The sequence below is a fragment of the Artemia franciscana genome, chromosome 12 (genome assembly GCF_032884065.1).
Source record: "Artemia franciscana chromosome 12, ASM3288406v1, whole genome shotgun sequence".
NCBI classification, from domain to species: domain Eukaryota; kingdom Metazoa; phylum Arthropoda; class Branchiopoda; order Anostraca; family Artemiidae; genus Artemia; species Artemia franciscana.
The window spans coordinates 8728802-8747356 of NC_088874.1; the positions used below are offsets into that span (position 1 = coordinate 8728802).

The window sequence follows — 18555 nt, forward strand, 5'->3', positions numbered from 1 at the left end:
GCCCCGCTAATATAGAAAATAATTTTGTTTTCATTTTAAGTTTTAATATGGCTCCTGACTTTCAGTTTTAAGAAAACTCCGCTTTGCCCTATTTGTTAGTTTATTAGTTAATTTAAAAAGTTCGCCATCCCGTAGTTGCAAGCTTAAGGTAGGAAAGTACTTTTCTTAACAATTTTTTACAAACGTCAAATCACGCCCGATGAATATACCTCCACCAAAAAGGTGCGGGCAAAAGAGAGGTGTAAAAATGGGGTAAACTACACTAAACTATATTCACCTAGCGATGTTTTGATGCAGATTGATGTTCGATCTCACGAGAGATTTTATGACAAAAACCCATTTTGATATTCAGAGTCCCATCCAAGCCTCCAAAATCCTTTCTAATTTCTACTTTCTATTTTTTAGGCTTGAAATGTACACATGAATTGAAATTTTATGTCTCTCTGTTTTGTTTATTAAGCTTCACTAATAAATTTTTTCTATTTTCTTTAGAAATGAAAGATTGGTCCTTCATTATCAGGGATAATCATAGTCCTTGAAACATTTCCACATCCTTTGAGCAAATTCGTTGGCCTCAAGTATAATGCTTTCAATAGATACTTGCCGTAGCATACTTGTCGAGCAATCCTTCAAGTACACGAGATTGTTATGCCAGTGTTGTTACAGTGCTGAAAACTTGTCGGAGCCACCTGGGACTTCACAGTTGCAGCTTGAGATACTGAGACCTTATATTGTCTTGAGATGATGTAATATGAAATACTGAGGTCTTTTGACCTTATTATTCTTTACGATATTGCTTTGACACGTGTTAGCTCAAAATATTTCAAGGGTATACTTGAGATATTAAAAAAAGGGCACAGCCCCTTTTGCAATTCGTTTTACATGACGTCACCTCAAATAAGAGACATCACCTAAATTGAGATCACCTTTTACGTGACGTCACCTAAATTGAGATAAAATGAAATTTGATATTGAATGACATCATCATAGCTACATACCACACGTTATAAGTGACGTCATCTCTTGTATATAAACAACTGTTTCGATTGATTTTCTTATTAGTTAATCAGTATCAAGTTAATGCATAGCAAACAATCTATCATGTCAACTCAAGTTCTTAGCAAAGCTGAAAATTTAGAGAAGGGAAACGATGTATGGTGTCCTGCAGGAGAGAAGAGAGTAGTAGCGAAGAGGGTGAATATATTTAAATCTACAAAAGTTTCTAAACTGGGACCTGAAGCTGCAAAATTGAACTTGAAAGATAATAATTCTGGTGATATGGACAAAAAAGTCATCATTTTTCCAAAAATCAAAAAGATGGCTGGTAGCAGACAGATTCGTCCGTTCGAAAAACTTGACAAAGAGATTGCCACGATTGCCAAAATGTTATCCATGTTTTATAGGTCCCCAGAAGCAAAGAAGAAATTTAAACTACGGAAAGAAATAGTGGATTCTATACGACAGACGAGCTCACTTGTGGAAAAATTGAAAAAATACCAAAGCCAAACTGGAAAACGTGATTTAGATGGAATCTTATCCAGTTTTTATTTTCAAGTGGCCAAACTGAGTTCAACCGTAGCCAACTTGGAAAAAGAAATGAATAAGGTGCAACAAGTAGAATGTATATCAACAAAAAACCTTTTTCAATCCGAGCAAACGCTGATTGGTTCTGAAAAGGTAGACAATATCCCGAAACTGACTGCTGGAAGTGACCTAAATTTTAACATTAGGATTGGTAATATTCTCAGGACATTATCCACGCTTCGTGATTCGCAAGCAGTAGAAGTTAACAAGTTGATTTCAGACATAGAACGTCTCAAGAACAATATGAGCAAGGAAAAACAAATTGAAGCCCCAGAAACAGAGAATTCTGATGAAGCCAAGAAAATAAACCATGGAAACTCGAATTTGAATAAAAAGAAATTGAACTGTACCAGAGACCACAATTTGAACGAAAATTCTAACAAAGATGAGACTCAAAAAGAAAAAGAAGGTCTACATTTAAGCCAGAATAAAACTGAGCCAATAGAAGAGAACAAAGCAAGCCAGGATCAAAAAGCACCATCAGATAATTGGTTACAGCGTGGTGCAAAGCTGAGCTCAAGGAAAGAGCCTTCTTCTAGTGGTGAACAGGAAAAGAGTGGCAGCACCTCAAATTCGAAAAGACGCAGAAGAAATGTTTCAGCAAAAACACGGCAAAATTCTATCCAAGGCTCATCATCAGATAGTTGGTGGAGGCATGGTTCAAAGCCTACCTCAGAAAAAGATCCTCCTTCTAGTGGTATAAAAGGTACCGGAGCCAATACTTCAGATGCAGAGAGCCATGTAAAAATAGATGCTGTCGCAGAAAAAGACAGTTTAACGGAAAAACCAGTTGTTGACAACCAAGACAAAGTCGGAGTTACCAATGTGTATGTGCCACCATGCAGAAGAGGTGCGAATTATATAAAAGAAGAGCCATACACTGGTCCCAGAGTTATTGTAATTAGGCAGCCAAGAGGGCCGGATGGAACCAAAGGTTTTAAGAAAGAATATTTTCAAAACTTCCATGAAACACGTGATGGCATTGATGACAGGAGTACGTCTTCAGGACAAAATTCTGTTGGATGTATTAGTTCAAAGCCTAGCTCAGAAAAAGATCCTCCTTCTAGTGGTATAAAAGATGCCGGAGCCAACACTTCAGATACAGAGAACCAAGTAAAAATAGATCCTGTCACAGAAGAAGACAGTTTAATGGAAAAATCCGTTGTAGAAAACCAAGACGAAGTCATTGATGACAGGAGTACGTTACCAGGACGAAATAGTATTGGATGCATTAGTTCAGAGCCTAGCACAGAAAAAGATCCTCCTTCTTGTGGTATAAAAGATGCCGGAGCCAACACTTCAGATGAAACACGTGATGGCATTGATGACAGGAGTACGTCTCCAGGACGAAATTCTGTTGGATGTATTAGTTCCAATTAAATTCGATGTTATTTTATTTTTGTTAAAGTGTGTTTAATAAATGTATAAAGAATCAAAACGTTGTAACCTATACAAATAACGATTGATAGTAACCTCGAGACTCAAAAGAGTTAGAAGGTCAGATATCAGACACCTGAAAGAAGCAAACTTATCTGTAAAACTCAGTCAGTTCTTTGGTGCCTAGGTTGGGCCCCTTAGGAGAGGCAACAATTTCTGAAAATGTAGGTTAGGGCACAAAAATGTTCGAAATGAAGGGAAGGGAAACCAGATTGTTTTTTGTTTTTGTTTTTTTGAAGTTTTTCAGTGAAAAAAAAGGAAAAACATTTTTTTAAAATATACCAAAAAAGGTATTTTTTCGAAATATATGCAGAGGGAGGCAAACAAATCTTGGAGGGTGGTATGGCCCTCCTTCTTCACCACCAACTTGACACCATTGGGCGACAAAGAGAATAAGAGGCAAAACATTCAAGGGGGGCCAGGCGTAAAAAATCACCCCATGTTACTTTTATTTATAATAATGCGAAACGGCAACGGAATTTCTGATAAAGAATCGGCTGAGCTGGCGTGGCTTGAGATTGCCATTTAATTACTAATACTTTCTTTGCATAGTTAATTTCTATTCCTTTTTACTTGGTTAACTACTATTCAACACAAATTTATTGATAAAACCCTCTTATATTAGAAAACACTCAGGAAATATAATTCATACAAACCCTGTTTTATTCAGAAAGTGTTATTCCAGTTAATTTCTCAAGTCCTACAATTTATTAAGAAATGCTGTTAACTTTAGTGCTATGATATAGAAAAGTTACCCTTGCCTTCGTAACGTTATTACCAATACTTCATATTTGACATAAAGAAAGAAAACGATAAAAATGGGGTTTTTAAAGGTCAAATGAAAATACTGAAGAAAACACAGAAAACGAATATTTCGAGAGAACAGCCGCCTCTCTTCTTCAGTGCAGACAAAATAATATGATAATAATATGTGCAAAATAATATGAAAGAAAAAGCAAAAACCAAAAAACAAACGCGGAAAGTACAACAAACCCAATTAAAAACTAAGGAAAAGACGCCAAAAAATTAAATAAATTCAATGAAAGACCAAAAATTAAAAGAATTAAAATACCTAAAAACTATATAGTGAGTTATTCGCCAATATCCGCGATTAAATAAAAAAAAAAAGTTTTTTTTACCTGAAAGTAAGGAGCGACATTAAAACTTAAAACGAGCAGAAATTACCCGTATATGAAAGGGTCTGTTCCCTCCTCAACGCCCCGCTTTTTAAGCTAAAGTTTGACTCTTTCTCTCAACTCTACTTTTTAAAACAGTAAAAACTTTAGCGTAAAGAGCAGTGCATTGAAGAGGGAACAGCGCCTTTCATATATGGGGTAATTTTTGCTCGTTTTGACTTTCAATGTCGCTCCTTACTTTCAGTAAAATAAAAACTGGTTTTATTAATATTTAATTTATGAACATTTTTTAGTTAATCCATGTTTGATGAATAATTAAATGTTAGATGAATAATTAAAGCAAAATGTGCATGTTTATTTATTTGGCTAAATGGCTTTCCCATAGTTTAGATCGAATGATTTTGAGAAAAAAAGGAGGGGGGAGGAGACCCAGTTGCCCTCTAATTTTTTGGGTACATTAAAAGTGGACTAGAACTTTTAATTTTCTACGAACGTTTTCATTAGTAAAAGATATACGTAACTTACGAATTAGCTTACGTAACAAATTTCTATATTCGTATATTTTTATTACGTATATGAGAGGGTTCGCCCAGTCGTCAATACCTCGCTCTTTACACTAAAGCTTAAATTTTGTCCCCTGAATCACAATGGCCGTAGAATAAATAGTAGAAATTACTAAAAATACTTTAGCGTAAAGATTGAGGTATTGGGAGGAGGTGAACCCCTTATATGCGTAATATTTTCTGTTCATTTTAAGTTTTAATGCTGCTCCTTACTTTCAGTTGAAAAAACTTTTTCATATTTATTTTTTCATTGTTTTTTAAATAATGCTAGAAAATTCTGCGCCCCCTTCATGGAAATCTTCTTCCCCCATGACAAATTCCTCCATGGAAAGCTTCCCCCACATAACCCCCTCTTCTCAACCCCACCTCCCAACCAAAAAAGTCCCCATGAAAACGTCTGTACACCTCCCAATAATAATTACTATATGCAAACACTGGTCAAAGTTTGAAACTTGTAGCCCCTCCCACGGGGACTGTAGGGGAGTAAGTCGTCCCCAAAGACATAGTTATAAGGTTTTTCGACTATGCTGAATAAAATGGCTATCTCAGAATTTTGATCCGACGACTTTGGGAAAAAATGAGCGTGGGAGGGGGCCTAGGTACCCTCCATTTTTTTGGCTACTTAAAAAGGGCACTAGAACTTTTCATTTCAGTTCGAATAAGCCCTCTCACAAAATTCTAGGACCACTGGATCGATAGAATTACCCCTGAAAAAAAAAACAAATGAACACGTGAAAAACAAATGAACAAAACAACGAACAATGAACATCCGTGATTTGTCTTCTGGCAAAAAATACAAAATTCCACATTTTTATAGATAGGAGCTAGGAACTTGTACAGTAGGGTTCTCTGATACGCTGAATCTGACGGTGTAATTTTCGTTAAGATTCTATAAATTTTAGGGGGTATTTCCCCCTATTTTCTAAAATAGCGCAAATTTTCTCAGGCTCGTAACTGTTGATGGGTAAGTCTAAACTTAATGAAACTTATATATATTTAAAATCAGCATTAAAATGCGATTCTTTTGATGCAACTATTGTTATAAAAATTCCGTTTTTAGAGATTTGGTTACTATTGAGCCAGGTCGCTCCTTACTACAGTTCGTTACCACGAACTATTTGAAACAGTTTACGAGTACTGGAAGATTCTCGTTAGCCTAGTCTCATTTGAAAAAAAATATGTTTGTTATTTAATTTCTGATCGTTTTTCAAATCATGCCGGAAATACCCCTCCCCCCTTCTACAAATAAACATGCATTCGTGATCTATCTTCTGGTAAAAAAAAGAATCCACATTTGTGCAGATGGTATAAATAACAGTTCAACATGGTATTAAATAATAAAGAGAGTTCAGAAATTAAATAAAAAAAAAACAAGTTTTTTTTTAACTGAAAGTAAGGAGCGCCATTAAAACTTAAAACGAACAGAAGTTGCTTAGTAAAACTGAGTAAAATATTGCTTAGTAAAAAGAGTAAAACTGAGAAAGTTTTACTCTTTCTCTCAATTCTACTTTATTAAACAGTAAATAACTTTAGCGTAAAGAGCGGGACGTTGAGGGAGGAACAGCCCCTTTCATACACGGAGCAATTTCTGTTCGTTATAAGTTTTAATGTCGCTCCTTAATTTCAGTTAAAAAAAAACTTGTTTTTTTTTTATTTAATTTCTGAACGTTTTTGAATTAATGCATGTTTTTATTTTGGCTCTCCGCAAATGAATAATTAAAACGAAATTTACGTTTTTTTGTTGTTTTTTGCTAAATGGCTTTCTATTAGTTTTGATCAAACGATTTTGAAACAAACGGTGGGAGAGGAGGCCTAGTTGCCCTCCAATTTTTCGGTTACTAAAAAGGCAACTAGAATTTTTAATTTTTAACGAACGTTTTTATTAGTAAAAAACATACATAACTTACAAACTAACTTACGTAACGAACTTCTATATTCGTATATTTTTATTATGTATATGAGGGGGTTTACCCCCTCATTAATACCTCACTCTTTACACTAAAGCTTTAATTTTGTCCCAATTCTTTAGATTGACCCCTGAATCACAAAGGCTGTAGAATAAATAGTTGCAATTACTGAAAATACTTTGGCGTAAAGAGCGAGCTATTTAGGAAGAGATGGATCCCCCATATGCGTAATAATCTCTGTTCGTTTTAAGTTTTAATGCTGGTCCTTACTTTCAGTTGAAAAAACTTTTTCACATTTATTTTTTCATTGTTTTTTACAAATAATACTAGAAAATCCTGCGCCCCTTCGTGGAATTTCTCTTCTCCCATGACAAATTCCTCCAAGGGAAGATCCTCCCATGTAGCCCCCTCCCTTCAACCCCCCCCCCAATCAAAAAATCATCCTGAAAAGGTCTGTACACTTCAAAATAATGATTACTGTATGTAAACGCGGTCAAAGTTTGTAACTTGCAGCCCCTCCCCTGGGGACTGTGGAGGAGTAAGTGAGCCCCAAAGGCTTGGTTTTTATGTTTTTTGACTATGCTGAACAAAATGGCTATCTCAAAATGTTGATCCGTTGATTTTGGGAAAAATGAGCGTAAGAGGGGGCCTAGATGCCCTACCATTTTTTGGTCACTTAAAAAGGGAATTAGAACTTTTAATTTCTGTTAAAATGAGCCCTCTCGCGACATTCTAGGACCAATTGGTCGATACGATCACTTCTAAAAAAAAAACAAAAAAAAAAACAAACAAATAAACACGCACCCGTGATCGGTCTTCTACTACTACTACTAATAACTTACTGCAGCACCAAGCGGTCTGAGGCCAACACAGCTACGTACGCTCCTCCTCCAACCTAATCTATTTAAAGCCTCCCTCTTTACACCCTCCCAGAAAGTTCCCATTTCCTTTAAATCTTTATTTATGACATCCTCCCAACCCAGACAAGGACGACCTGCTTTCCGTGTAGCCCCAGACGGTTGGCCAAAAAGGACAATCTTCGGTAATCTGTCATCCTTCATCCGTAGAACGTGGCCTAGCTACCTCAACCTTTCTTTCATTATAGCCCCAGAAAGCGGAATTGAACCATACTTTTCGTACAACCTACTGTTTGAAATACGGTCAGTCAGCCGGGTACCCAGAACAATCCGTAGGCAATTTCTCTGGAAAATATCTAGTAAATTTTCATCTGCTTTTCGGAGTGCCCATGCTTCAGAGCCATATTTGACCACTGTCATCACTGTAGCTTCCAATATTCTAATCTTGGTTTGTAGACTTATCTTTCTATTCTTCCAAACTTTTTTTAACTGTGAAAAAACACCCTCAGCTTTAGCTATTCTACTTTTAACATCTTCACTGCTCCTACCATCTTTACTAATAATACTACCAAGGTAACTGAAGCTCCCAACCTGATCAATCTTTTCGTTACCTAATGTCACCTGTTCATCTTCACTTATTCCTAGCCTTAGTGACTTAGTCTTCTTAACATTAATTTTCAAGCCTATTTTAGCACCCTGAACTCGTAAAACCTCTAAAAATTCATTCATTTTGCTCACACTTTCATCTAATATGCTTAAATCATCAGCATAATCTAAGTCCAGGAGCGTTCTTCCTCCCCATTTGATTCCATGGTCTCCAATAGCCTTTCCTGTGCTCCTTAAGACGAAGTCCATCAAAATGATCCATATAAAGGGGGATAGAACACAACCCTGCTTAACTCCTGATTTAATACAAAACCAGTTGCTAACCTCATTTCCTACTTTAACCGCAGCAGTATTATTCTCGTACATAGCGCAAATCACTTTAATGTATTTTTCTGGTATACCATATAACGATAAGACCTTTGTTAACGCTCTTCTATCAACAGAATTGAAAGCTTGCTCAATTATTAACCTAAGAGTGAAAACATGGTCGACACATCCTCTACCTTTTCTAAAACCACATTGTTCTTCCCTTAAAACTTTGTCTACAGCATGTCTCAGTCTAAAAAGTATCATATTACTCAGTAATTTGCTACCTACAGAGACCAGACTAATGCCTCGATAATTAACTCTTGTCACCTTTCTTATACAGTGGTTTAATTAAGGTTTTCCTAAAATCATTGGGTGCTTCCCCTTTTTCAAAAATCATGTTCATAATCTTCAGTAGCTTATTCCTAACCTCAGAGCCACCATATTTAAGAAACTCATTAATCATACTATCAGCACTTGGGGCCTTGTTATTTTTTAGTCCTTTTAGTATTGTCGCTAATTCTTCCTCACTAAACAAATCTTCCTTCACATCCAAGGTATCACAAACTTTTTCATTTTCATCTATATTTTTTCCTGCAACTGTATCTCGGTTTAGCACATTCTCAAAATGTTCCACCCATCTTTCTTTAACTTTTTCCTTATCACTAATTGTGGCCCCATTTCTATCTTTAACTGGGACAAGTCCGAATTGGCTACTCCCTTTCAATTTATTAACATGCCAGTATAATATTTTATTATTATGCCGCCTAGCCGCATCTTCCAGACCCTCAGCAATTTTATCCATCGCCTCCAATTCACATCTCCTTAGCTCATATTTTAATGCTTTCTCCACTTTCTTTACATTCCTTTTGTTTTCATACGACCTATCACTCGGATAATTCTTATACAAACCCCTTCTACTCTCTATTAAACCTAAAGCTTTTTCACTAATATTTCTAGTTGCAGTCTTAGCACTCTTCCCTAGGACACCATCAGCAACTTCACAAATTGTTTTTCAGAAATTATTCCATCCATCTTTCATATTGTCAAATTTTAAACCCTCAACTTTAATACTCAACTGTTCCTGGAATTTTTTTCTCAAATTTTCATTCTGAAGTCTACCAACATCATAACTTTCCGGGAGGGAGTTACCCTTCCGAAATTTCAGCCTTAAATTAACCTTAGACACTACTAGATGGTGATCTTTACTTTTAACATCAATAAAGGCACTCCTATACACCCTAGTATCTTGTATTGATCCTGCTAGTCTTCTGTTTACAACACCATACGTGAACACCATGTCAACTTATGGGCCATTTTGTGACCAAACACCGTATTGGTTATGACTAGGTTGTTATACCTACAAAATTGCAAAAGCCTATAGCCATTACTGTTTTCTTTTCCTACACCAAATTTACCTAGGCTAGGATACCATCTATCCCTATTTCTACCAACCTGGGCATTAAAATCTCCTAGCAAAAACACCATATTTCTACCTGGTACTCTGTCTATTTGCTCCTGTAACTGTAAGTAAAATTCGTCTGAGTCACTTGTATCTCCATCAGTTGGTTCAATGGGGGCATATACTACTATAACTGATACCCTAAACTTTTTAGTCATAAAATGAGCAATTAGTATTCTATTATTTATACCTTCCCAGCCTAAACAAGACTTAGCAGCTTCCTTATTCATCATGAGCCCTACTCCCTGTCTATGTACCCCATCCTTCCTGCCTGAGTAAACAAATTCTATGTCACCTGATTTCATGCTTTCTACCCGGTCTTCTGGCAAAAAAAAATTACTAAGTTCCACATTTTTGTAGATAAGAACTTGAAACTTCTACAGTAGGGTTCTCTGATACGCTGAATGCGATGGTGTGATTTTTTTAAATGCCGTATGACCTTTAGGGGGTGTTTCCCCCTATTTTCCAAAACAAGTCAAATTTTTTCAGGCTCGTAACTTTTGATGAGTAAGACTAAATTTGATGAGACTTATATATTTAAAATCAGCATAAAAATCCGATTCTTTTGATGTAGCTATTAGTATCAAAATCCCGTTTTTTAGAGTTTTGTTTACTATTGAACCGGGTCGCTCCTTACTACAGTTTGTTACCACGACATGTTTGAAATACTTTTATTAGACCACAACAAATAGTCTCTGGATATTTCTGTCACATATACAGTGTCCTTTATCAGCAGATAAACTGTTATTTATACGTCATGGAAAGGCAGCCTGGTCTTTGAAAATACCTACGTAGTGCAGATGGGAGCTTGAAACCTATACAGTAGGGTTCTCTGGTACGCTACATCTGATGGTACGATTTTCATTACGATTTCTGGACTTTTTCCGGGGTGTTTCTCCCTTTTCCGAAAACCAGGATTATTTTTTCAGGCTCGTTGCCTTTGATGGGTAGCATTAAACTTAATGAATTTTATATACTTGGAATTAACATAAAAAGTCGATTCTTTTGATGCAGTTATTGTTATCGAAATTGCGCTTTTTAGAGCTTCGGTTACTATTCGGCCGAGTCGTTACTTATTCATAGCTCGTTACCAGGAACAGTTTGAAAAGACCGCTTTTTGAAGTGTCTTCTTTTTAACATGTTGAAATTTCGGTAGTTCGGTCCCAAAAGGTATTTCAATACGTCTATGTCAGTTTGGTAAAATTTTTAGATTATTCCAGGAAGATACTGGAATCGAATGGCTCGCATTCAAGGGCCGAGTCGTTACTTATTAATAGCTCGTTACCAGGAACAGTTTGAAAAGACCGCTTTTTGAAGTGTCTTCTTTTTAGCATGTTGAAACTTCGGTAGTTCGGTCCCAAAAGGTATTTCAATACATGCATATCAGTTTGGCAAAAATTATTAGATTATTCCAGGAAGATACTGGAATCGAATGGCTCGCATTCAAGGCTGCCGGCTTTTCGGTCCATGAATGTATACCCTAAGCATCCAAAAATGTGTAATTTTTAGTTAAAATGCACCCATCTTGAAACGACAAAACAGGAGATAAATAATTTCGTACTTGTCTATTATCCCGACCACATTCAAGTTCTTGATCGGATTAAAACCGGTTTCTCAAGTTCTTGATCGGATTAAAACCGGTTTCTCAAGTTCTTGATCGGATTAAAACCGGTTTCTTTGTCTACATTCGGTTATAATTAGCTTAGCACGAGTGAGATAAACTACTATATAGGTATATTTTAATTTAATATTTAATACAGGCCTATAGAGTTGGTTAGGTTTGGCATTTCATATAATGCGTTCTGGGCAACCTGCTTTCCATAATTCTCTGTTGTTATTTCCATAATATTGTTACTAAAGTATTATATTTTCATCATTTTGGTATATTTCGTTATGATTAATCTAACTTCACTTCTGAAATGTGGTTGGGAAAACAGACAAGTGCCAATATTTATACCAATTGTATTATTGAGCAAAAGACGCTTTTTAACTTTTTCAAAGCGGCCAGATAACACCAAATATAATAAAAACGAAAAAAAAACGTACAAAACATTCATACGAAATGATTATGAAAGCGCAAAACTCTATAAACATGTAATTCCCTTACTTTGGAGACAATAAATTACCTATGACATCTTGGACAAAGCCTGGATGCTAAAAAAACAAAAAACAAAAAAAAGGGTTTGTTCCACAAAATGTTCCATTTTATGTCATAAATTTACAAAATGTGTCCCCTTTTTGTCCTTTTATGTCCCAAATTTCTATAACGTATCACGTTTTTCCCTTTTATGTCATTGTGTCCCGCGCATGGGAATGTGTCCTTTTGGCATCAATATGTCCAGTTGGCAACCCTGTTCACATTTACACTCGCACTAAATGTGAAAAATAAGTCAGCTTTAGAAAACACACGGCAGAAAAATACGAACCCACCATTTCACCTTGTTCGTTTACAAATGATTGCCATGATCGCTTATAACACTACACTTGCGTGACCGTTCTCTTGGCAAGGCAAAAGATTTATAGCTCTACACAGGGCTGTCAATTACTCAAGCGTAACTGAAACCATAATATATTTTGTGCGGTTCAGTGCAGGCAGGCACACAAGAGATTGCTCGGGAGGAGGGGGGGGGGTCCAAATTTGAATTCGGTCGAAAGTTATTCTACTAGTAAAAACAAGCATATAAGGAAAACAACATAGGGTACTATGAGAAAATCGCAAAAATAATATTTATGAGAGGGGACAGAAGCCAAACCTTCCACCCACGTGCCTTGTTCAAGGTATATAACCCTTTTAAGGTCAAAATTATGCTTATTAATTCAATACCTACAATGGGAGATGGTCACCTCGGACGGATCCGGGAAATCCCTGTCTAAAATTTCGAAAAACGGGGGTAACAGTACATTTTTGGAGGTTTTAGAGTAACGCGAGGGGTTACTAAGCTCAAAACCAGTTAAACACAAAATACATATCCTCATTTTTAAGACGGTAATTAGATGCAGTCAGCTTAATTTCCTATCCTTAAATATTGACTTTTCTCTAATTTGTCTTTGCCCTCTAATTATTTTCTGAATTTTGACCTTTAATCACTTGTTGTTGATGGGAAATTGGTTTTAGGTGAGCTGCTAATGAGTTTCGAAAGGTGAAAATTGCGAACAATACTAGCTGGAGGGAACTTGAACAGCTATTTTTCAGTCTATTTTTTTAATACAGTAACCAACACCTAACAACAATTTTTAATATTTTAGGTACATTGTTCAGAAATGAGTTCTTAAGTGGGGAACTCCTTCCAGGACACAGGGTTGGGCGAACTCATTCCTAGAGAAATGGGATCTAAAAGTGTATTTTCCTTAATCCTTTCCGATCTAAAAGAAATCCTCTTATATTCCATTTATATGGGAGAACAAAGGGCCGGACTGAAGTCAGAACCAAAGTGAAGGAGAAACTTGCATGACAATTTGGACTTTCAGTGATTTAACTAGGAGCTAAAGGAGCTAGGAATTAGAAAATACTAGCGCCACCTTCAGTGTATCGCCTGGCAACTACAATAAAATGTAAAAAAAGACTCGAAGACTATTACAAATTTGACAAGACTATTTTGCCACTGTAATAGGGTTGAAGCTGAAAATTCTCTCCAAGTGTTAATTAATCAGAAATTTTTATTTTCAAAAATTATTTAGTCAAAATCCAGTCTCCATTAAGAAGAGCCTAGGTTACCTTGGTAAAATCCACGTAGGTTAAAAAAATTAGTTGACTAATTTAGCCTACTAACCCAGTAGCCTAGGCCTACTGGGGACAGAACTCTTCTTTGAAAATTGTATATTTGATCGTGCAAAGCACAAGAGTTGAAGCTGAAGTTTGTAAGTGATAATTAACCATCGTGTTTTATTTTCAAAAATTATTCAGTCAAAATTACGTCTCCGTAAAGTAGGCTAAGGCATATTGGGAAAATCCTGGTAGGTTAAGAAGATTAGTTGAAGTGCTTGTTAATAATAAGAAACACACCCAAGAAGGGAAGCTAGGTTAATCCTAATCATATATAACCTTCATATAGCCTTTAGTTTATACAATAATAATATGAAAAAAACTTCGTTTTCTTAAAGAGTTAAAGAGGCTGCGTCCCAAAGTCGAACCTTAAAACGTACAGGAATTAGAAGAGGCAGTTGGGGGGCTGCCGCCCCCCAAACCCCCAGCTTTTAAAGACTCTTTTGTACAGGTTTTTTGTTTTTTTTGCTAACCCCCAGCTCTTGGCTTCGGAAAGGCCCTCTTTTAATTAACAAAAAATTGAAATGAATGAATAATGGAATAACTTCGAAAAATGTTAAACACAAGAGGACAGGAGAACCATTGCGCCGAAACTAGTAATTAGTAACAATGAAGTCCCCCCCCCCAAAAAAAACCTGTACAAAAGAGTCTTTAAAAGCTGGGGGTTTGGGGGGCGGCAGCCCCCCAACTGCCTCTTCTAATTCCTGTACGTTTTAAGGTTCGACTTTGGGACGCAGCCTCTTTAACTCTTTAAGAAAACGAAGTTTTTTTCATATTATTTCTGTACGTTTTTCTACAATCCATGGTGGATGTAATTTAATAATTCCTGTACTCCTCGTACAGGAATTAGGAGAGGAACTTGGGTGGCTGCCGCCCCCCCCCCCGCTTTTAAATCATTGTATAAAATAGAAAAAAAATAGATAGAATGACCGAAATGTTTCTTTTGCTCATAAGAAGCTAATATTCTGTTATCTCTCAAATGATAAGCTGTCCAGGTGTTATCAAAATTTTTTTGATGTTGTGAAAAAAAATCGCCCGTAAGGGACTTGAACCCTTGACCAGAGGATTAAAAGTCTCACGCTCTACCAACTGAGCTAATAACTTGCATGTGTGTAAATATAACTTCTCAATAGCTTTTAAAAATTTCAAATTAACATGGGCTCTTATGGAGAGAAATCCGTTAATTTAAATAGCTAATGGGTGGTTTCTGGAAAACAGGGAAGGAGTTATCGGATCCAACTGAAATTTCGCGGATAAGCTCCTGGGCCGTAGGGGACCTTAACTTGTGAATAATATGAAAAAAACTTCGTTTTCTTAAAGAGTTAAAGAGGCTGCGTCCCAAAGTCGAACCTTAAAACGTACAGGAATTAGAAGAGGCAGTTGGGGGGCTGCCGCCCCCCAAACCCCCAGCTTTTAAAGACTGTTTTGTACAGGTTTTTTGTTTTTTTGCTAACCCCCAGCTCTTGGCTTCGGAAAGGCCCTCTTTTAATTAACAAAAAATTGAAATGAATGAATAATGGAATAACTTCGAAAAATGTTAAACACAAGAGGACAGGAGAACCATTGCGCCGAAACTAGTAATTAGTAACAATGAAGTCCCCCCCCAAAAAAAACCTGTACAAAAGAGTCTTTAAAAGCTGGGGGTTTGGGGGGCGGCAGCCCCCCAACTGCCTCTTCTAATTCCTGTACGTTTTAAGGTTCGACTTTGGGACGCAGCCTCTTTAACTCTTTAAGAAAACGAAGTTTTTTTCATATTATTTCTGTACGTTTTTCTACAATCCATGGTGGATGTAATTTAATAATTCCTGTACTCCTCGTACAGGAATTAGGAGAGGAACTTGGGTGGCTGCCGCCCCCCCCCCCGCTTTTAAATCATTGTATAAAATAGAAAAAAAATAGATAGAATGACCGAAATGTTTCTTTTGCTCATAAGAAGCTAATATTCTGTTATCTCTCAAATGATAAGCTGTCCAGGTGTTATCAAAATTTTTTTGATGTTGTGAAAAAAAATCGCCCGTAAGGGACTTGAACCCTTGACCAGAGGATTAAAAGTCTCACGCTCTACCAACTGAGCTAATAACTTACATGTGTGTAAATATAACTTCTCAATAGCTTTTAAAAATTTCAAATTAACATGGGCTCTTATGGAGAGAAATCCGTTAATTTAAATAGCTAATGGGTGGTTTCTGGAAAACAGGGAAGGAGTTATCGGATCCAACTGAAATTTCGCGGATAAGCTCCTGGGCCGTAGGGGACCTTAACTTGTGAATTTCAGCCCGATCGGACAACGTTAAAAGGGGTGGGGGGGGGATTAGAGGGTCGAAACTTTCGGGGGGTTAAGATTTTCCAACGAAACTTTCATGGGCACTTACTCGGAGAATTCCGCATCGAATGAGTCTTCGTACACCCAGATCCGATGTCGGATGTGACCTGTAGGCGTCTAGAAAAAAAAAGTGAATGAATTTTAAGTGGCTATGCGTGGTTTCTGGAAAACAGGGAAGGAGTTATCGGATCAAGCTGAAATTTCGCGGATAAGCTCCTGGGCCCTAGGGGACCTTAACTTGTGAATTTCAGCCCGATCGGACAACGTTAAAGGGGGGCTTGGGTTGACAGGTCGAAACTTTCGGCCAGATTTTCCCCATGAAGAAAAAGTTGGAGGGGGATGAAATTTTGCAGGTTTCTTAGTTGGAGCTCGGGCTACGAAATGCATCCCTCCCCATCCGTCTGCGACCACTGGAACCGAAGATCGCTTAACATTGTCGTGTGTCGCCTCTTTATAGAGGCACGAGTGTGCCTCCTTGACATCATTTGGGCTATATATTTTAGGTTATATATATATTTTTGGGCTATATATCCTATATATTATAAAGTCGCCGAACTTTATATATATATATATATATATATATATATATATATATATATATATATATATATATATATATATATATATATATATATATATATATATATATATATATATATATGGAATTCCTGTTTTACTAGCTATTAATTAATAACCCATATCCCTCTACCCAGTGTTTCAGCCGGCTTAACACAAGCCAAGTAAATAATAACGCAATTCTAGAGTCCAATCAGGAAATCCGATCCTTCCCCGGTAGACAACACAACTTGCCGCGTTCGTGCTACCCAAGCGTGTCAGCCGAGTTCCGAGGGCGGCAGGTGCACAGAAACCGTATCTAATTAACTGAAACGGATTGCTTACCATTTGAACAAAGCTACAGATAACTTTCAGCCAGCTTGTATCATAACATTTGAAATCAACATGGAAAAGAAAATTACTAATTTATGTAAATGGTTAGAATGGTCGCAAATGAACTTTTGTGTGAAATGAGATAAGGTTTTAATAAGAAAGTCTAGAGTTTGTGCCTGTGACAGAGACCCTATCTTTTATTACATGAATACTATCAAATAAAAAAAACATTTGAATTCAATGTTTCGGAAAACTCAGGTCCGGAGCCTCCTCCATTCCCTGCGAAAGTGCCCGGCCGAAATATTGATTTCAAATAGTCATAGGGTAAAATGGTACTTTCGACTTGCTAAATAATACTCTTTATTGTGGCTAAACAGTGTTAGGCCTTTTTTGTATATACTTTAATTGTTCACATTTCCTCAGAAAAGATGAGAGGCTATCACACAGGCTAGTGAGTGACCAACAGTATAATAAATATGATTTGAAACATTTCGCATTTAATATATGTTACATTCAAGTTGACGAATTATATTCATCAACTGGTATATTTTCCCATAAGATATATCTGACCGTATTTTAAATAAAAAAAAAATGTCTTATCAACTGAAAATAAAGACAACATTAAAACTTAAAACGAACATAAATTACTCCGCATTTGAGGAGAGGGCCACCCCATCCTCAACTCTCCCTCTTTTCGCTAAAGACTTAAAGTTCCCTAAAAAACTTCTCATTCAAACTTAGATAAATTCGAAGACCACACTGCCTTTCCATGACGAAAGTAAAACAGTTCAAAATAGGGATGATACCTTTTTATTGACAGTGAATAGATATAAAATTATTTAACTGGATATTTCGAACACATATACAGTGTATATGTGTTCGAAATATCCAATTAAATAATTTTATATCTATTCACTGTCAATAAAAAGGTATCATCCCTATTTTGAACTGTTTTACTTTCTCATTCAAAATCAACGTCCCTTGTGTTAGAGCAGTCTTTCTTAAAGAACTGTGACAAGAAGTCAAAATTTAGTGCAAAGTGTGAAGATTGAGTAAGGGGTAGCCTCGATATGCGGAAAAAATTCGGTTCATTTAAGGTTTCTATGTTTGTCCTAACTTTCAGTTGAAAAAAAGTTTTTTTTTTTAATTCAATTTCTTACCTTTCTTTTCAAATAATGCCATGAAATTACCTTTCCTACCCCCGTGTAAAATTCCCCAGAGTCTCCTTCGTAAAAATTTTTGCTTCTGAACATCCCTCCAAAAAAAGTGCGTATTATTCCTATTGGCAAATAATAGGCTATATGTGAACAATGAGCAAGTTGTATAACATACATTCCTTTCCGCAGGGGCTATGGGGGTTCTTATCATCCGCAAGGGCACAGCAACTAGAATTTCTAACTTTCCTGAATCAAATAACTATCTCAAAATTTCCCAATCACTGGTGAATTCTAATTTTCGGTTCAGCGTTAACGAGTCGTCATACCAAAATTTTTATACAGACGGGTCTACTACTTTTTTCGTCTGTGATAATGGGCATTGGTACTTTTTGTCATAAGGGTTTTTGGACAAAACTTTTACAAAAAAGAAAAGTTTTGAGAACCTAAGCCTAGAACTAGCCAGCAAAAGAGCAAAAACATTCCAATCCGAGTGAAAGAGAAGTAAAAAATCATTTATTAGCATTAGAAAAGATAAGCTCAATATTGGTACAAATTTATGACAAAGG

The 18555-nt window shown here is 36.4% G+C and overlaps 1 protein-coding gene across 1 annotated transcript in view; it reads right to left on the bottom strand.

Annotated features, from left to right (window-relative positions):
* LOC136033637 (CD109 antigen-like) overlaps window positions 1-18555 on the bottom strand; it is a 205519-nt gene that overhangs the window by 107174 nt on the left and 79790 nt on the right. The gene's annotated exons all lie outside the window — the stretch shown is intronic.